Source organism: Benincasa hispida, chromosome 9 (genome assembly GCF_009727055.1).
Source record: "Benincasa hispida cultivar B227 chromosome 9, ASM972705v1, whole genome shotgun sequence".
In the NCBI taxonomy this organism is placed as follows: domain Eukaryota; kingdom Viridiplantae; phylum Streptophyta; class Magnoliopsida; order Cucurbitales; family Cucurbitaceae; genus Benincasa; species Benincasa hispida.
In genome coordinates, this window is record NC_052357.1 from 26,122,199 (window position 1) to 26,144,530 (window position 22,332).

General features: G+C 34.2%; 1 long non-coding RNA gene across 1 annotated transcript; it reads left to right on the forward strand.

Annotated features, from left to right (window-relative positions):
- The first annotated feature begins 15,521 nt into the window (after positions 1-15,521).
- Positions 15,522-17,137, forward strand: LOC120086796. The gene is made up of 3 exons (XR_005484328.1): positions 15,522-16,229; positions 16,320-16,387; positions 17,075-17,137. It is a non-coding gene; the product is annotated as an uncharacterized LOC120086796 (long non-coding RNA).
- Positions 17,138-22,332: the final 5,195 nt, after the last annotated feature.

Below are 22,332 nucleotides of genomic sequence, written 5' to 3' on the forward strand. Positions count from 1 at the left end.
GACGATTGAGCAAGTGGGAGATGAGAAGAAGTCTATCGCTTAAACAAATGCTCAATCGTTTAGAAGAAGGAAAGCTATCATATAGCAAATGCCCCACGATCGTTTAGTTACGATCAGCTGAGTGAATTATCATATAGTGTCACTCCACGATCGTTTATGTTGGGGTTGATGCCCTAAAGTCTCGTGTCCTGTAGTTTGTAAACAATATGTACGAACACTTGTGTTATTAATATATGATATTTACTTCACATCTTGTATTTTGCTCGGTGAATTGTTTTATTTGCTTTACCACAAACTAATAAACATAAAATCCCTGGTTATCTATATGTGACTCAAGCATGTATGTTGTGACATACAAGTGGATCATGTCTTGAGTGATAACCAAAAATGGTTTGTAGTATATGGATATAGGAGGGAAACCTTATCCTGGTAACGCTACGGATACGGCCTGCTTTGTGGAATGGTCACAAGTGTTGTGACTTATTATAGATGGTCTGATCCTGATCATTCGTGTTGGGGACATGCGAGCGGGGGCGTCCTATACAAAGTCTTTATATAAGACCTGACCACGAAGTGTTAACGTCTCATTATATAACACCATTCATGATAGAGACTTCACTTCACTAGGATGATCATAGGTAACATAACCTCAATCCTGAGTAAGTTGGGAACTCTTGCCATTGAGGGTGGTCCTTTGATTTGTATGGGTGTGAGTGGCCAGGTCACCGATTCAACCTAGCCACTTTTGGGAGATTCGTTTGATTTGGAGGCTGAGAACTCCAGCTGCACAAGATGGAATTCACTCCTTCCCCGAGGCAAGGTAAGTAGATAAATGACTCCTTAAGGGCTGATTCTGGGGCTTGAACGATATGGCACCAACACACCTTCTCCTAGCCCGAGAGGTGTTCATACATAGTTGGACTATGTTGTATTGTTCATTAGAGGAATCGGTGGTACTTAAGGAGTGGGATGTAACTACAGGGGAAAAACAGTAAATTAACTCAGCTGTACTTACGAGCATCTGTGAAGGGTCATCGTACTCATGATTGGTTATATCCGATGGACACAAAAATATATCTGTGGTAAGAAGAGTTCAACTGTTGGTCTTTAGTGGAATACCTGACAGTTAACGGATGGTGGATCTCGTGGCTAAAGAGTTTAGTCAGCTATTCACGTACCGTTGGAGCTTTCAAGCCACAGGTCCATTAGGTCCCCTGGGTAGTTTGGATAAAGTTGGGAACCAGTATTTGGGTTAATTTGATATTTTCAAATTAACAAGAGGCAGTTCGATTATATATGATATAACTGGACTAGTTAATTATATATGATATAATTGCTAAATTAATATGAGATACATTATTTTGGAGGAAATAAGATATAAATATGATTTATATCAAGTAGAGGAGAAAATACTATAGTAAATATGTCATATCAAACTATAAGGATATAATATAATTATGATTATATTTATTAATTAATTAATTGATTAATTATATGATAATTAATCCTAATATCACGTTTTGGACTGGGTTAGTGGGCAACGTCGGTTATTGTAACCGATGGGTTAAATGAAATAGTTTTTCATTTTTGTATCGTTCATCTCGATCGCCCAAAAGAATTGTGAAGCACGCGTTGGTGAAAGAAAACGATCGCTCGAGAGCCTATACGATAGTGTTCTCCGACTAAACGATCGTATACCTTCGCGAACTAAATGATCACACACTGTCACCTAGACGATCGGGTAGCTTATCTAAACGATCGTATAGTGTGCCGATTTAGCTAATGATCATATACCTTTTCCTAAACGATCGTTAAGTAAATCATACACGATCGTGTAGCTCCTCTATGCAATAAGCACTTCTACTATATGATAGCATTGTTTACTCTCCCACTTGCTTATCTCCTACACGACTTGTTTCCTCCGTCCTCTACCAAATTCACCAAAGCCCACCCTTTGGGATTTCACTCCAATAATACCCGGGGATCATTAGTGGTAGTGTCATCCCCGTTGCGGCATTCGTGTTCACGTTGATCGTGCTGTTACAGTTGATGTTCTCGCCGGGTGTTGGTAGATCTCTTGGAGGGTTTCCGCTACGTTGAAGTTTCGGAATGTGAAGATAGTCTTCAACTGGTATGGAACTTTATCCCTTATGATTTTGTTTGTTCTTAGCATGCCGATAATTAGATTTATTTGCATAACTGTATGTGATGAATGTATATTGTTATATTTCGGTCACAGTGAGATCGGAGTGATCCTAACGCACTCATGGAACTCTCGGTATGAGATCCTTCAGTTTAGTCTCTCTTCAGCTATTGTTTAGTGAAAACAATTCTCACTTGACAACGATCCGTGATATCCTTCTGAGAATGGTAATTCTTTCAACTCTAAATTAGGAAAACATTTTTTTTTTATCTCACGGTTACCATAAAACCACCAATAACCTCCCACTCAATTGGTTAATAGAGAAAAAGAGATATTTATCCAATTATTAATATTATAAATATATATGATAACCAACTTACCATATTATATTTATAACTTATAGTTTTAATATTTCATCTCATGAAACATATAAACTATAGCTCTTTTTCTATTTTATGGTACTTAATGTAAATCTCATTTACATTAATCCTCCACTTGATGTATCTCATACATCACACCAATCATATCATATATAATCGAACTTCCTCTTGTCAATTTTAACATTTCAAATCAATTCCAAGAACTGATTCTCAACTTGAATCCATTGAGCTACCAAGAGGAGCTTATGAACCTGTAGCTTGAAACTCCAACGGTACGTGAATAACTGACTAAACTCTTTAGTCATGGGATCCACCATCCATTAACTGTCAGATACTTCATTACAGACCGACAACTGTACTCTCCTTACTACAGGTATATTTTGTGTCCATATCAACCAATCAATAGTGCGATAACCCTTCACAGATCGCTCGTAAGTACAGTTGGACCAATAATCGTTACGCCCCTATAGTTACATCTAACTCCTTAAGTACCATTGATCCCTCTAATGAACATAAGTCATAGTTCTACTATGACCGAGTCCTCTCTTCCAAAGAGAAGCTATGGTCACTATGTTCAAGACCCAGAATCGGCTTTTAAGGGAGCAATCTATCTACTTACCCCTACTTTGGGGAAGGAGTGAATTCCATCTTGTGTAACTGAGTTCCTAGCTCCCAAATCAGACAAATCCTCAAAAAGGTAGGCATGTTGAGTTGCAATCCGGCCACTCTCACCCATACTAATCAAATGGCTGCTCTCAAAGGCAGGAGTTTCCAAAATACTTAGGATTGAGGACATGTCACCTATGGTCGTTAAGGTGAGATGTAAGTCTCGAGTATCAACGATGTTATATAAAGAGACAAATCATCTCGTGGTCTAGTCTTATACAAACTCTTTGTATAGAATACCTCCGCTTGCATGTCTCCACATGAATGGTCAGGATCTACCATCTGTAGTAGTTCACAATACTTGCAAACCTCTATAAAGCGGACCGTATCCGTAGTGTCACTAGGATCAGGTATCTTTCCTTAATCCTTATACTACAGACTTATTTAGGTTATCACTTAAGGCATAATTCACTTGTATATCTCATATACGTGCTTAAGTTTACATACAATAACCATGGAGCTTTGTTTATTAGATATGAGTAAATGCCAAATAAAATAACTCTTATTTTATTCATAATAATGTGTATAATTTACAAACTACGAGACTCCAAGAGAATTAGGACACCAATCTCAACATTTCCATCATCAATTTTTTCGTCCCTGTCCTCTATGGAGAGTTATTCTTCTTCTTAGGTTTCTTCTTTGAGGAGACTTTTTTTTTTCCGTTCTTATTCTTATTTTCTAGTGTCTTTTTTGTTTGTTTTCGCTGTCTCTTTGCTCTCTCGTTTTTACATGTTTATCTTCTACCACCTTTGGTTTAAACTTTTTACGTTTTCTTTTCTCTTCAGCAACTTGCTTCCCTTCCGTTTTCTTTTTATTTTTCATTTCTTTCAATGTCTTCATTCTCTTCCTTGTTAGTATCTTCTTCAATATGCTCTTCCTACTCAACTTGCTCGTCCTCAATTTTTTCTTCATCTACTTTTTGTTCCTTAAGTTTCTCTTCATGAATTTGTTGCAAGAAAATATTTGAAGTTAAAAAGAAGAACATTTTTATTGCCATATGTATTACTGATAGATAGTGATAGTTGTCACTGTGTATAAATATAATTACCTTTTTTCTCACTTCTATGTTTTGATCTTATTTTCCTTTTTTTGGTTTTCTTCTTCTTCAAGTTATTCTTCAATTTCTTCTTCAACTCCTTGTTCTAACTTCAACTTTTTGTCCTTCAACATCCTGCAAGCATATCACAGAAAGTAATAAAGTTCTAACCTAGGAATCACAGATACTTCTAATTATGCATAGAATCGGTATCAGATACGAATATGATATAGATACGTCCAGATACGTGGTAGATATCTGGTACGTGATTTGAAGTATCTGATTTTTTTTATTTTTATTTTTAATTTTCAAATATGTGTATTTGCTTCCAGATACGTGAAGAGGATACGTGGTTCATTTTTTTTTTTTCAAATTTAACCCAACCACTTAAAAATCTCAACCCACAACACATTTTATTTTAGTGCATGTTTAGGAGTGATTTTAAAATCATAAAAAAATCACTTTTTTCATTTTTAAAATCACTTGGAAAAACACTTTTAATTACTCAAAATTAATTTAGTTTTCAATTTTACACTTTTAAATGCAATTTTCATATCGTTAAAATTAGTTTTGAAGGATTAAACATGTTTTACGGTGATTTTGAAAATAACAAAAGTGATTTCAACCATTTTAAAATCACTTCCAAACATAAAAGTCCACTTAAATTGAGTAATCCAAAACAAAATAAATTAAAAATGATAAAAACATAAAAAAAATTGAAAAAAAAAACTCGAAACTTAATTAAATCTTCATTCTTCCTTTCTCTCTCACTATTTAAATAATGATTCACACCCTCTTCATCCTCAACTTCAATCTTCAATCTACATCTTCTACTTCTTTCCTACCATCTACTCTAGTCGCTTAATAATCACTCGACGTTACTGGATTTTTTTTCAAATTTTCACTCTTTTCTTGAATCTACTTTAATTAGACATACATACATACATACATACATACATATATATAATGTATCTTCAATGTATCTATATCTTAATTTTTTAGAAATTAACGTATTGCCATATCATGTATCCGTATCTGTGTCCATGCTTCTTAGGTTCTAATTTAAGAAATTTAATAATAAGATAGTGTGAACTTTGGTGACATCTATACACATATGTTTAAGTTAAAGTAGCAATGAAGCTTAAGAAAATAATCAACTATTGATAGACGATGATAGACCTCTAACAGTGTCTATCACTGATAGACACTGATAAAAGTTTATTACTGTCTATCAGTTATACATACTAATAAAGGTTTATCAAACTCAACTTCCTACAAGGTTCTAACTTCTAAAACTTGATAAAAAAAATCTTTCATTTTATTTTATAGTGTCTGGTTGTTTGCCTTTTTCTTTTCAACATAATCAATTCCTCTACAGTTTCACCTTCAATCTCCTACAAAAAAAAAAAAAAAAAAAAAAAATTATGCTATTTTTTTTTTGTCTAAGATAGATCGACTTCTACCAGTGTCTATCACTGATAGACATTGATAGAATTGTCCATAAACATTAGATGAAACAAGTAGTTTAATAAAAAATCAAACATTTTCCTTTTCTTGTATTTGCATTTGATCATCCTCCAATACTTGTTTTTTGAGAGTTTCCAAATCAAGAGTTGGAATAGGTTCCAACTCATCTTTGAAGGAACTCTAAATACTAGAGGACCAGTGAGTAGAAGCGGATCGTTCCAAACTCCATTGTGAAAGAACTCAAACATTTACAATCATATAGAAATGATTATGCATTAAAGATAAATTACAGCATGCTTTTTAAATTAAATACAAATGATCAAGTGACAATACCTTTGAAGAACTCTTTCTTCATGTATTTCCCTCGATCGAACTCAAATGCAACGAACAGGAACTCGAACTCCCTCGAACATAAGCAACGAGTATAACTCGATCCTCGATACTCAAACAGAACTTGACACCACCACAAGATTACCTTGGTATTCTCGGTGTGAAAATCCAGGAGTTGTGGGCTCTGTATGATTTTGGATAGAGGGATAGATTGGAGTAAACGATTGAGAATGCGATGAACAATCGTATAGAAGAAGAAGGTCTATCGTATAGACTTGATACTCGATTGTGTAGAAACGAGTACTATCGTATAGTAAACTCGATGTGATCATTTAATCTGTCAAAAGTTATATGATAACTTATTGCATTTTGAGATTTTGAAATCCTATTTTATTTTATCTCATGGTTGCCATAAATTTGTATAAAACCACCCACTAAGGTAGTTATTGGAGAAAAAGAAAATTAATTATCTCATAATTAATAATTTATAAATAAATACAATAACTAACTTATCATATTATATTTATAACCTATAATTTTAATATTGCATCATATGCAACATATAAACTATAGTTCTTTTTTTCTTTTTATGGCATTTAATATAAATCATATTTATATTAATTCCTCCAATCAAATAATAATGTATCAAATACATCATATCAATTATATCATATATAATTGAAACAATTTAATTATATCATATACAATCAAATTCCCTCTTGTTAATTTGAACATTTCAAACTAACCCAAAAACTGATTCTCAACTTGAAACTATTAAGCTACCAAGGGGACCTTATGGACTTGTAGCTTGAAGCTCCAACGATTCGTGAATAACTGACTAAACTCTTTAATCACGATATCTACCATCCGTTAACTGTCGGACACTCCATTAAAGACTGACAGCTGCACTCTTTGCACTACAGATATATTTGTTGTCCATTGGATATAACCAATCAATAGTACGATGACTCTCCACAAATCACTCGTAAGTATAGTTGGGCCAATTTACTGTTTTTCCTTTGTAGTTATATCTAACTTCTTAAGTACCACTGATTCCTCTAATGAATAATAGATCATAGTTCCACTATGACTAAACCCTTCTCGGGCCAAGAGAAGGTGTAATGCCACATTGTTCATGTTGGAAGGTGCCAATGTGCAGCGGAAGAAACCAGGATCCATAAGCACTTGAATTCATTAATTTTGGTTGTACAGAAAACATGCTTCAACAAAAAAAAATGGGTTTCATGATATACCTTTGAAGAACTTCCTCTAAGCTTCGATTCAGTTGCAAATCTCCATAGGATCTTGTTGTAGACCACCCTAAGATCTTCCCTACTATTCTCTTGGAGCTCAAGATTGAGTAGTGGGACTCAAAATAACCTGGAATTAAGAGAATTTGGAGAAGCTCACAACAACAACCATGGAAAAGAACACCCTTCTTCTATCAATTTTTTTTTCTTCAAAATTTCATTCGGTTGCCCTACTCTAAAACACTCCAAAATCTTCTATATATTGCAGACATTTATGCAAAGAAGCTTGCTGCATGAGATGCACCTCATGCATGGAGTTAATGAAGAGGTAAAGTGAGTTGTTGGTAAGCTAGTTCATGGAGTAAATGGAAAATCAATTTTTCCAACTTTGTGTTTTTCTTTTCTTTTTCTATTTTATCAAAATTGATTTCAAAAATCAATTTTATTTAATAAAATTGAAAAATATTATTAATTTTACAAAATTAATTTTCTTAAATAAAATCAATAAATAATTATTTAAATAATTTAATAATTCTAATTAATTTTATATCAAATATCAAATTAATTTTTTACACAATTCCGTCTTCATATATTTAAATCATATTTAAAATATTATTTCTTAAAATTCATTTAATTCTAATTTGAACACTTTCAAATTAACTTATCACGCTATTCTCGAGCTTATCCATTTACGAGCTAGTAGAGGGGACCTCGCGGACCTACAAAATCATGGGCTCCAACGATTCGAGATTAATCGGCTAAACTCATTAGACCGATCTAACCCCATTCGTTAACTAATGGGTGATTCCACTAAAGTCCATAGCTGAACTCCCCTCACTGTAGATATATTATGTCCACTCGATATAACCATGATTAGTAAGTTAACCTTTCACAGGTTGCTCGTAATAACGACTGGGTCGAATCTCTGTTTTACCCCCGAAATTACTTCTTGTTCCTTAAGTTCCACTGATTCCCTAATGAACAATTTATTTGTGATCTAATCAATAAATCGAATCCCTCTCAGGCCAATGAGAGGGTGAAGCCTCTTGTTCAAGACCCAGAATCAGCTCTTGAAGGGAACAACCTCTCTACTAACCCTAATCGGGTAGGAGTGAATTCCCTCTTGCACCCTATGTTCCCAGCTATTCATTCGGTCTTATCCCCAAAGTGGTAAGCTTATTGATCAAAGGCAATTGGTCTACTCTCACCGTTTGCAAATCAAAGGATAATCCCGAACAAACAGAAGTTCATAGTTAGCTCAGGATTAAGGTTAAGTTACCTAGGTCATCGCTTTGAAATAGTCAGTCTTAAACAGTAAACAGCGTTATAAAGTAAGAGTGACAGGTTTCGTGGTCCGATCTTGCACAAAACTCATTTGCACAGGACACCCCTGATGCGTTATTTTATGCGGTGATAAAATGAAAGGAAATGCGGTGATGAAAAATGCGTTGTGCAACATGTTTTCTCAGTAAAACCCAAGTATAAATCCTGTTGAGTTTCCTGGTAAGTCCTGGATCGAACTCAGGGACTAAGAAAAACAATATGCGGTAATAATTTTTAAGATGACTTTGCGGTAACCAATAAATCAAAGAGTTGTTGGGTTGTTGTTTGCGGTAAAAAAAATGTATGCGGCAGAGTTAAGTAAAGAGTTAATATTACGAAAGATGCGATGAATATGCGGAGGACGAGTTGAGAAGGGGTTCAGCTAACACTTCCTAGGATTGCATTCATATTATGCGGTCATGCTACACAAATACAATAGCAAATCATATCTCAACGCAAATGTTACGGCTTCTAGTTTTAAAACATGTGTGATATATGAGATAAGTTTATAGGACCTACACATAAGCCTCTATTCTTGTCTATGCGATGACGAATGACACACAACATACAAGGCGACCGCATAATAGCATAACCTATCTCTAGGGTGCATGCAATGCATGTTGACAAACAGAACTTATCTCTAAGTTCCTATCTCTTGCTTATGTAGATCTAATCTTGCTTTCTCGAGTCTAGATTTTAACCTAGCTCTCTTAAGTCTTAGGTTCTTTCTTTAGACTCTCTTTCGAGTAGCTCTAAAGGGGTGTTGAGCACAACATAAGATAAGATGATCGCATGAAATGAAAATCCTAGGTCATGTTAGCTAAGTTATTCTCAACCCATTTGATCGATTTAGCTACTCATGCGTGCTTTTAAAAGAGTGAACAAATGTGGATAAGAAATTTCCATTTTATAGATATGCAATTGAAATACAGAATAACAATGCGGAATAAGAATAAAGAGCCTGGTAGCAATCTCTTACTTCCCAAGGCTTTTACACTGTTCTTCTTTATTCTGCTCAAAAGATAATCTCGCTCTCGCGAGAATCGGCCCTCTCTCTGTTTTTCCACACCTTCTGGGTTCTTTCTTAAGCTGACCAGAGCGATCTTCTGGTGTCTCTTCTCTTCTCTCGCTCTATCTTCTAATTAAAAGAAAACTATAAATAAGGCTACTTCTAACTATGGAGAAAATTATCTAACTGTCGAACTAGACAAACTCCTTTACTGAAGGCGGCCTCTGGTATTTATAGAGCTTCGGGGTGAAAAGATTCTTCTCTCGTATGATTGCACTGATGGAATGGCATTAATTCTCTGTCTGATGCCCCGAATATTTGTCACTAAAAAGTTGAGTGTACTTGCTACAGTAGTTCGTTAACGGCTTGTCAACTTAATTCGGAATTGACCGTCATCAGCTTTCTGTCCCATTGTGATTTATTATGCTTTTCACCCAGATGCGCCCACTAAAGTTGCGCTGGCTCTATGCGACAACCTTCTTGAATAGATATTTGCGAGCACAAATGATCGCATAGCCTTGCGTTACACAATCTCTTGATGCGCTCGGCCGTTGATTTCTTGTGATCGCATTTTTCGCCTTGCATCATCACATATTTTGCACAAAAATACATAAGTTAACTATTTTCATGCGATGGATGCATGCGACTAAAACTAAAATAAACTTTATGCGTGAACTTAATGCTTTTGGACGCAAGAATGTATATTTTTATCAATGCAAACTTGCATTAATAACTTAACACTGTAATAACGTGTATTTCTGCCCGTTATCAACCTCCACTCCTCATGTCTCAACATGCACGAATTAGGATCACTTCGTATGTAACACTTTACAACTCTTTATAACAACTACAGAGTAGACCGTATCCAATAGTGTTACCAGAATAAGGTACCCAACCTTATTCATATACTATAGATCATTTTGACTGTTTACTCGAACCTGATCCACTTGTATGTCTCCACATTTGTATGTCTCCACATAAAGTTTAAGTACTCATACAATAGTCACGAAACTTGGGTTTATTGGATTTCTAAAAAATAATATATTCTGCAACAACTTTATTGAATTTTCATAATAAATTCTAATGCTTACTAAACCACGAGTTTTAGGACATAAAACCCAACAATTCAAGCCCCGAAATCAGCCCTTAAGGGAGCAATTTATCCACTTACCCCTATTTCGGGGAAGGAGTGAATTCCATCTTATGTAGCTGAGTTCCCAGCTTCCCAATCAGACGAATCCCCAAAATGGTAGGCTTGTTGAGTCGACGATCTGACTACTCTTACCCATGCAAGTCAAAGGACCGCCCTCATAGGCAGGAGTTCACGACTCAATTAGGATTAAGGTTATGTTACCTATGGTCATCCTAGTGAAATGAAAGTCTCAATTACGAACGACGTTATATAATGAGACGAAAAATTTCGTGATATGGTCTTATACAAACTCTTTTGTATAGAGTATCCTCGTTCGTATGTCTAATACACGAATGATCAAGATCAGATCATTTGTAATACTTTACAACATTTGTAACACCTACAAAGCGGGCTACACTCGTAGTGTCACCAGGATAAGGTATCTCTCCTTTATCCATATACTATAAACCATTTAGGTTATCACTTAAAGCACGATCCGTCTCCACATGTTACAACGATAACCCGAGATCTTAGTTTATTGGTTTGTGGTTAAAGCAACTAAAATATCTCATATTTTATAGACTAAAGTGAATAAAATATCATATATTATAAATTACATAATGTTTGTTCATACATGTGTTTACAAACTACAAAACCCTACGAAATTTAGGCATCAACCTCAACAATCTTGTGTTTCAAGTTGTTGGGTTTGGACGTCAGATTCCTAAAACTAAAATAAATCAAACACAAATTTAATGAAATGATAAGATTCCTATAACAAAAAGCACAAATCAAACAAAAAGATAATGAGAAGGAGAAACAATGGACATTTATCATTGTCTATCAGTAAAAAAAACTTGTATACAAACCTTTCCTTCATTTTATTTGTCATTTTCGATTTTGTTCTACAAGATGAGGCAATTTTATAGTTAGTAAATGTATACTTACAATTAAAACATAAAATACCACATACCAAAGACGTACCCCAGATATATAATTTGCTGCTCATTCCACCATTTCATCAATATTATCATTCTCTTCCAAAACTTGTAGGCTAGAAGAAGGAGCTTTATTTTTCTCCACACTATGTTCATTCTTCTTTTTTTTTATTCTCTTTTCCTTTTTGTTGTTGAAGATTTTCAAATGGAAGTCTATCCTTCAAGCCATCCATAATTGTTTTCAACAAACTTATGTTTTCTTTTTGGTCTTGTTTCAAATCTTTTTGTTCTCGTTCTAATCTCTTTTGGCCTTTTTTGAGTTATTGAATTTATTCTATTATTCGTTTCACAGACACATTTTTTCTTCCTTCTTCTTCAGTCAATTCTTCAATTCCTTTATTTTTTATTCTTCCCTTTCTTTTTCTTTTTCTTTTTCCTTCTTCTTTGTCTCCTTCTCCAGATCAATGAAATATTTCATGGTGGTTGATTGAGATTATTCTTTTGTTGGTTGTAGTGGAAGCATACAAAACTATAAGTAAGCACATGTTAAATTATTAGAAAACAATAATAGCACCATTGTAATTGTGATAGACAAAGATAGTAGTCTATAGTTGTCTATTACTAATAGACAGTGATACTTTTTATCTTTGTCCATCACTGATAGATAATGATAGACTATTATCTCTTTCTATCACTCAACAATGTGATTGGGTTTATTAATGATAGATAGAGATAGTAGTCTATCGTTGTCTATTAGTGATAGATAATGATACATTTGTATATGTAATAGACATCGATAGACTACTATTTTTGTCTATCAGACAAGTGATAGATAATGATAGATGCCTATCACTTGTTTATTGATTTGTCCATCAATGTTTCTTGTGCAAATAAATAAAATGAAAACAAGGAATTACTTACATCATTGGTTTTGAAGATGTTTTTATACAGAATCCTCCTTTCATCTGAGTCCAGACACTCCCATGTCATTATTCTTAGACCTTTATTTGCAATTTTTCTTCCAAAACCAACATCTAATGATGAAAGTTTTGGAACGTCTCAAAAGCCCAATAAATTAATGCTATGGGAATCCTTGAAGGTAGACAACTTCCTTTCTACTATAAGATGCTTTCTTGAAGAACTGAATAAGTAAGATTGTAAGACAATCTTCAGGGTAGTCTTTAAAGAGTTCTTGATTGTCCATAATATCTAAATGTTTCCAGTTGATATAGTTGTGTGATTGCTTGGGGATTAAAATAGGAAAATTGTGAAAAATAGCATGTTTAGGTTTTCATCTTATAAAACTAGCACACTTTTTGAAAACTCTAAAAAATAGTTTTTCTTGGTCCATCTCGAGGGAGATCAACCACTGAGGATTAGTTAAAAAATCAACTTTTTTTCGATTTATCGATTATTTTGGGCCTTCTCGGGATATCTCTCCTGATTACACACCGAGATTTGCTTTTTTTTTTTTTTTTTTTTTTGTAATCTCCCAAATCTTATACTATTTTCAAAATTTCTCCAAATTCAGTTATGTTTACTAAATATTATATCAAATTATTACATAATTTTTTAAATTTTTAGCATAATTTATGTTTTCACAATTTTATGAATTTTCAAAATTCCAAATGCGTTTTCCAATTATTAAATTAGATTTTCCAAATTGATTCAAAATTTTTAAATTTTAGGAAAGATAAAATTTTTTGAAAAATTGGATAAGATTTGAGATATATATAGAATCTTAGTATTAATTCTGCCCAAGATTCCATCGAGAAAGCTCAAATGTACAAATTTCGGTGTTAATTATGTTTGAGATTTCATCGAGAAACCTCAAATATATAGAATCTCAGTGTTATGTTGTCTGAGATAAGCACCGAGATCCAATTACTCAGTGTATAATCTGACGAGATATACTGAGAAAGCCTTAGACAATCTATAAGTTGGAAAAGATTGATTTTTTAACTAAAATCTCGTGGTCGATCTCAACCGAGATGGATCGAGAAAATCTTTATGAGTTTTAAAAAAATGCTAGTTTTGTAAGGTAAAAACTTAAACGTACTATTTCTGATAATTTTCCATTAAAATAGCCTCCAAGATGTAGAGTTTGGCTAGTTTAACCTTAATTGTGTCATTTTTAGAACTCCATAACATTTTGAAGGTTCTTTCTATATCTTTCCTAGAAAGATAATCATCTTCAACGAAGAAAGCATTTTAAAGTTCAGATACCTTATCTTCTTCTAAATCTATGGCTGGAAAGTTATGTCCTTTCAATTCTGTTATTAGACAAAACTCCTTCCAGTCAAATTCTGCTATATGTCTATTAAAGTTGAAAGTTAGGACATTTTACTTATTGGTAAAATGGTTTTCTCACTAGATAGTTCAGGAATTTTGTGGGAATTTTGTTCATTTTAAGATTAAGAAAATGTCTAAGAGACCCATTTCTAACTTCAGTTGAACTTTCTTCGTCTAATTTCTTTTTAATATCTTCAATACTTCTAATGTTAAGTATATTGTAATCCTTAAATTTTTTTTTATTATCCAATATCAACTCATATTCCACCTGTTGAAAAGATATATTAAAACAATATATTAGCAACTACATTTTCAATAACATGATGTAGTTTATGTAAGAACAAAATTATTATCTAATAATTAAAACCCTCTTGGAGGTTTTTCCCTCGGTTTGAGGGTTTTTTTATCTACATGAGAGTGGTTTTGATGACTAGGGTTTTGCAAGTTTCGAGGTTGATCTTACATGAGTTTTTGTGCCACCTGTCAGTGTTGCTACCTACCACACAAATAAACAATGAAGGAAATCAAGACACTATGGGACAAAATGTCCATAATAGAGAAAGAGGTAACAACAAATAGTATCAAATATGATGGGTTACTCCTCAACAAAGCTAGACTAAAATTATGTGTAGCAGCCAAACTTCTTTCCTTTAAGAGAGCTAATATGGATGCTTTAAAATCGATCTTAAAATTAGTTTGCAGAGTGAATATACACACCAGAATTGATGGAGTTGGGACAAGTTTTTTGTCATTCAATTCAAACCTCTAAAGGATAAATTGAGAATTTTGAACATAGGACCTTGGTTATTTGATAATGGGCTCATTGTCATGGAGGAAATCACGAATAATAGTAGTATTAAGTCCTTATCATTTAAATATGAGGTTTTTTGGATTCAAGTTCACAACTTACCTTTTGGGTGCATGACACAAAAGATGGCTACAATAATAGGTAATGCGGTTGGCAAACTTTTGGAGGTTGAATGTGATCAAGGGAGCAAATGGACTAGTTTGTGTATGCAAGTTAACATAAGGGTGAATTTGACACAACCTATATGGAGGGGAATTAAACTTCTAGTTTTGGACTCAAAAGAGGTATGGTGTGACTTTAAATATGAAAAACTTCCTAATTTTTGTTACAATTATGAAATCATTGGGCATATGAATCGGGACTGTGAACTCAAGTGCAAAGGGATTAATGATTTCGGAGTGTGGTCCAATGGATAATGGTTGAAAGCAAAGGTTATGAAGAAGGAAAGTGTAACACCCCGCACATTTTTTTTTTGTAATAATGTAATTTCAGTAACTTTATTATTTGAAATTTCAGTAATTGATATTAGTTGGAGGGCATTTTTGAAATTTTGGACTTCAAATGTACGTGCGGAAATTTAATTGTTGGCTTGAAATTATTCAATTTAAAAATTAATGATAGGAATTAATTTTCTTTTGAAAAGGAAAGGAATTTAATAGTATAAAGTGGGATAAGGAAAGGAATAAAATATAATTATACTTATTTTCTTTTTTGTTATTATTATTTTAATAAAAAAATCAAATCCCCCTTTCTTCCTCACGCATCTGCGCAACCCTTCCCCCTCCCTCGAAATTTCTTCCCTTCCCTAGCCGACAGCCGCCCCAAATCCCCTCTGCCGAGTCGCCCTTCCTCTTGCCGCTGTGGGTTTTAGGCTGACCAGATCTCGCCGCCAGCCTAGCCAGCAGCTTGCCGTCCATGTGGAAGCCATCACCACCATTCCGCCCTTTCACTGACATTGAAAGTCGCCGCTGTAGCCCAGCCAGTCGCTCACTTGCCCAACCAATCTTCCGCCGCTCGCCATTCGCCACTAACCGCCGAGCCGCCCGTCCCATCATCCAGCTCGATCCGTACAACCTAGGTTCACCATTTGTTGCTAACCGTCAAGCCGCATGTCCCATCATCCAGCCTAGGTTCACTTCACCTCATCGTTAGATCCGCGGCCTGATCCGCTGTCTAGCCGTCGGATTTCTTCTGTCGCCGCCACCATTGCTTGTGCCAGAATATCGGAGTCCTTGGCTAAGATAAAAGTTTTTAGAATTTTCTTTGTGGATTTTAGAATACTCGGTTGATTTTGGCTAAAATTGTGAATGACCATCATGTTTGGGCCATAGATTTGAGTGTTGGAAGAGTTTCAAGGTTGAAAGCGGATCGTGTGGCGTTGCAAAAGTTGTTTCAGATTGGTCAATCAAACTTTTGGTTGTGGATTTGATCTTGGACAAAGCCATAACTTTGGTAAGTTAAATTGGGGTTCGTTGGATTAAATGTGGTATATTTTGGTTTTGGCTCCAAAGATTGAATTCTAGTGTTTGTGTTTTGTGCTAGGGGAATTAATTCAAGAATTACTTTGTTGGAGATTAATTGCTTGGGTTAATTTTGGATTTAACTTTGAGGTAAGTAATCTTACTACTGGAACTGCCCATGGGCTAGGCATTAGATGTATGCTAGCGTGATAAATGTATGTTATGGCAGAACGTTAGCATGATAGATTGATAGTATAATATGATCAAAGTATGTTCTGGTACGAGATCTGAATTATTTATTTATGAACATAGACACTTTAATGCTAGTATGAGATGGTATGTGCTTCCATATGGTTGTAGTTGATCTGATGATATTGAGGTATATCTGTATGTTGTAGAACCATAATGTTGAGGTTTACATGTATGTCATAGATTCGTATAGTGATGATTATGATGTTGAGACTGTGCAAATGTCCTTACTGATTAGTTAGATGCCCATTAGAGTTTGTGTTTCCTTCGGGATTCACCAGTTTGTGTTTCCTTCGGGATTCACCAGTTTTGTGTTTCCTTCGGGATTCACCAGTTTGTGTTTCCTTCGGGATTCACCAGTTTGTGTCTACTTCGGATTCACCAGAGGTAGTGGGCATGCTTAACTACAGTAGGATAGGACTCAGTCTCTTTCTTGTTTCATGTGTATATTGTCCCATGAGGACTAGAGCAGTGTATATGTTTCACCAGAGGTGGGTATCTAAAGGACATACATGCCTAGCCTGACCCCAGTAGTGGGGTTACTTACTGAGTATTTTATACTTATTCTATCTCATGTTATTGTTTCAGGTAAGGGTAAGGATGCACTGGTGATGGACAAGCGGAATTCGTGATCGAGCCACTGGGACTAGTTTTTACGCTTCCGCATCATGAAATTTAAAGTTTTTTTCATGTTTTTCTTAACTTCTAGTTTTGATGTTTAAAACTTACTTTTAAGAATTGTTTTTCAGACTTATTTACTATCCTTTATGATTTCTGGGTACCCTACTATTGTGTTAATATTTGAATTTAATGAAAGTATTTTGAACTTACCTTATTTAATTAGCATTTATTTCGCCATAACAGAGTGTCGTTTTGAGTTCCATGTATGCATGTATTTAGCAACGGCCTAACTTAAGTCTTAGGGGGTCGGGTCGTTACAGAAAGTGGTGTCAATAGAGAGGTGGGGGAGAGGAAGAATGGGGAGGAAGAGGGAGTAAACAATATAGGCTGTGAGATCATAGATTTGAGAGTAGTGGAAGAGGGGATGAAGGCTATGGAGGGAGATGAAGAGATGAGGGGAGGGTGATTATGAGTGAAGAAGGGATTGAAGGGAAGGGAAATGTAAAAGATGGAACAATGAGCATTAGGGTGGAGAGCTAGAGGCTTAAAACAAAGGAGGAAGGGATGGGCTTAGGTTTGAAGGATTAGAGTGGGAGAGTGGAAACATAAGAAGTGAGAAAAACGGAGAATATAGAGGTAGAGGAGGCTGAAGATGGGGTGTAGAAGGCTATTAAAAATCAAACAGGGTTGGGAATGGGCCTTAATCGAAAAAGCCTAAGAGATGGGGGGAATTTGTTGTGGGGGAAGAATAAGGGGTATCAAAAATTGCAAATTCTAAAAATAGTAATGGGAAAGAAATGGTTGTTGATGAATTCTCAAAAGGAAATAGGAAATTTTGTACGGAGGACACAAAGGACTGTTAGGATATTCCTGTGATTAAAAAAACAAAAAGTCAGGGAAGGAAATATACTAACAGACTTAATAGTGGAGGCTCATTGACATAAATGAAAATACCAAGCTGGAACACTCTAGGTATGGGGAACCTAAGAGCGTCCAGAGATCTCCAAGGATTGGTAACCCCTAATGATCTTTTTATTTGAGATAAAATGCGATGATAAAAGGTGCATAATGTAAAATGTTGGCTAAAATTTGAAAATTGGTTTACAGTGGCGACTTGTGGTAGAAGTGGCGGGCTGAGTTTACTTTGAAGGGAGGATGTAGATGTGAGTATCCGATTATTTCTCTAAAAGCCATATTGATTGCTTATTGATATGGAAAAATAGATGTTGGCCTTTTTTAGGGATTTATGGTTGTCTGAAAATCATTAATAAAGAAATTACGTGTGATTTGATTCAATGATTACATAATAATGATGAATCTACTTGGTTGGTTTGAAAAGACTTAAATGAGGCCATGTGGATTAGTGAACAAAAAGGTAGGTCTAGTAGAAAGAAACCTTGTATGGAGAGGCTTCGAAATGCTATTTATCAGGGATCTTGGTTTTGTGGGCTCTCAGTTTACATGGTCCAATAAATGGGCTAATGACCAACCTATCCTTAAAAGGCTCGATCGTCTTCTGGGTAATGAAGACTTTTCTAGACTTTTCCCCATGGCGAGAGTTCACCACCTGACATGGTTATCTTCGGACCATCGGTCTATATGTATTGATCTCTAAAATAAAAAGGATAAGAGAGAGGAAATGTCAGAAATTTCCTGTGTAATTTTTTTTATTGGCTTTCCTGTGTTGTCAGGGCTGATAAGAAGGGTCGTGTTGATTAATATATCTTGCCTTTGATGGTGTTTTTCTCAAAAAAAAAAAAATTATTATCTACTCTATTGATAAACATTGATAGTAGTCTAACACTTTCTATTAATGATAGACAGTGATAGTGTTCTATCACTTAGTCTAACATTTCGCCTTCCATTGTCTATTATTGTCATATTAATTAACATCTTTATAAAAACAAGAAAAATACCAACACTAGTTACAATTTTTTCAACAAAATTATTATATGTTGATAGACATCGATAATAGTCTATCACTGTCTATCCTTGATAAATATTGATAAAACACTATCACTATCTTAGACTTTGATAGAACATTATCACTCTATGTCTCATATAAACAGTGATAGTAGTCTATCACTATCTATTCCTTATAGACATTGACAAAACACTGTCATTGTCTATCTGGGATAGACTTTGATAGAACACTATCACTATCTATCCCTGATAGACAGTGATAATGTTCTATCAGTTGGTGTATTGGTTGAACTTCCATTGTATCACACATTTAGACAGTGATAGACTTCTATCACTGCTTGATATACAACAATACCATCACAACAAATATAATATCCTAGTAATACATCTGATAGATAGTGATAGATTCTATCACTAAAATCCAATCAGCGTATAGTGAATAAAAGAACATAGAATACAAGTACCAAATAGTAGAAAAATAAATAATATCCCAACAATAAGCTTGATAAATAGTGATAGACTAATATCCATTCAGCATATAGTGAACAAAAAAACATAGAGTACAAGTACCAAATACTAGAACAAGTACTAATACTAGAAAAATAGTCAAACAATAGTAATAATATTATATAACAAGTATATATCAACAACTACCAGCAATAAAATTAGATTTTTATTTATCTATCAACTATCAGTGTTAGACAATGGTAGTCTATCAGATAGACAGTGATAGACAACTATCACTGCCTTGATAGATCACTCTTTATGATATCTTTATATATCATAAGTAGGTATAAACAGAACATATCTATAATAATAATAAAAAAAAAATGATAAAGAGTAATAGAATATTATCATTATCTATCACTAATAGACAACGATAATGGTCTATCACTGTCTTTAATGATATACATTTGATAGAACATTATTACCATCTATCACAAGTATATGATTAACGTTTATACATTTGGTTTTACTTTCTCATTCTTCTTTTCAGTTTTTGTTTTCTTTGCTTTGCCTAATGATTCACCTTTGACCATTTTTCTTTTGATGTTGCTTACCATTTGTTCACGAAAATTATGTTTAATAAATATGATTACTGAACAAAAATTAGGTTTATAATTATGACCACTGATTGACTGATGAAAAGAAATGAAAAGAGTGACATTGAAGGGTTGAGTGGTTACCGATGTAGTTGACTTGTTAAATCCTTATAAGATGCAACAGCGGTAGCAGGAGAAAGATGAAGAATGAGTAATGCGGTAGTGGAAGAAGAAGAAGAACAAGAACAAGAAGTAGCGATAACGGAAGTAGAAGAAGAAGATGCAACCATGGTGGAAGAAGAAGAAAAAGAAGAATGATAGAGAGAAATTCAAAATTGGAACTATAGAAATGAAGATGAACGGATAGCACATATGTGTTGGAGGGAAAAATCGTAGAGAAAATCATGTGCTTCTCCAATTAATCATGGGTCGAGTTGGGTCATACTGGTGGATGGACATGTTTTTTACATGTGGGATGAGCTTTTTTGGTATTTCGGTGGATTGGAGTTGGATATTACTGAGTTTGTGAAATTATCTTGTAAATAGTTTGACCCATCTTTTTATATTTAAAAAGTCCCCCCACCCCCAACCGTTATACTAAATTAAGTTGGTAATCTATAAAAACATATAATTTCAATTTAAAGTGCGATAGAAAGAGGGTTTTTTCTTTCTTTCTTTCTTTCTTTTTTTTTTTGTTCAACGGTAACTTAAAAGTAGATAAGTTATAGATGGGATCCTTTGCGAAAAAAAAAAAGGATGAGAGAGAATGATAAAAGATGTAAATAATTATAATTTGAGACCCATGTAATTATGATTAGGAGTGATAATATGATTGATTAACAACTAAAAGTGATTCTCAAACCAGTGGTAATGACATGTTGAAGAGGTTAAAATCACTTTCGTAATTTCTAAAATCATTATGAATCATATTTTTAGTCATTCAAATTCATTTTGATTATATAAAAATTGCATTTAAACATGTGAAGTGAAATATTGAATAATTTTGAGTGAGGATAGAACTCTTATAAGTACCAGTGTACTACTAATTAATTCTTGGGAAAAGTAGCTTTTTAGTCTCCAAATTTTTAGGAACACGTGTCTTTCATCCTAATGTTTCAATTTGGTCATTTTAATCATTTACCTTTGAAGAAAAAGTTTAAAACTACATATTTTCATTAATTAGATATATATATTTTTTTATTATATTAGATCAAATAACAATAATTGAACTTGTAATTAAAGAGAAAAAAAAAACTTTTTTCCTCTTCTTTCCTTTTATCCAACCCCCACTCCTCTATGAACACTAATGAACCATTCTATTAAAAAAAATAGACTCAAACTGTTACTTTGAAAAGTTGATGAAGATGGATGTGGTGGAGATAGTTCTCATTTTTTTTAGGATACACTATGTTTTGCTGAGGCCCTATTAACCTTCATCACATTTCCTTTCTAAAAGAAACCCTCACCATATTTTGTTGATGTCGAAAATGGATCAACTAGTTCATTTGCAGTTTAGAGGAAAACAATCCATGTTTCTTAAAAAAGGAAAAAAAAAAAAAAGAAAAGAAAAGAAAAGAAAAATAAACATCGTTATGGTGTTAGGTCACCAACACTTCGTACTCATATTAGTCAAAGTTTAGAGACGTGAAAGTAGTAGAGGATAGTTGTGAGTGTTTTCAGATCATCTTTGATCATTATCTTTAATTTATGCAATCGTTGAACCAATACATTTCAGGCAGCTACAACACCACTACTTGAAGCGGCAATTGATACTTATCTGCTCGACTTTCCACTAACTCATGTCTATTATGAAAGTGGACCACTACCACTTGCTCTAATACGGAGGTCCAATGACATTACTAGGTACTATTACATGAATCCTCCATTGTATCAATAGGCATTACTAGGACTTTCATGGTAATGCTACATGGTAAGCTCTCTCATGGGTCATCTCAGCTACCTCTAAGCTCCCTATAAGTCATTTGAACTCTCTCATTGGTCTTTTTAGCTACCTCTTTAACTCTCTCATGAGTCATTTGAGCTACCACTAGTACTCCCTTGTTGGTCCTCTAAGTTACCACTAGATTCTCTATGGGTCATCTCATCTACCACCAGGCTCTTTCATGAGTTCATTTGAGTTACCTCTAAACTCTTTATGGGTCCTTTAAGCTACCACTAGACTTCTTAAGGGGGTATTTGGGGGTAAGGAGTTAGTTATTATTGTCATAGGTTATAATAGTTTATGTTTAGGGTATAAAT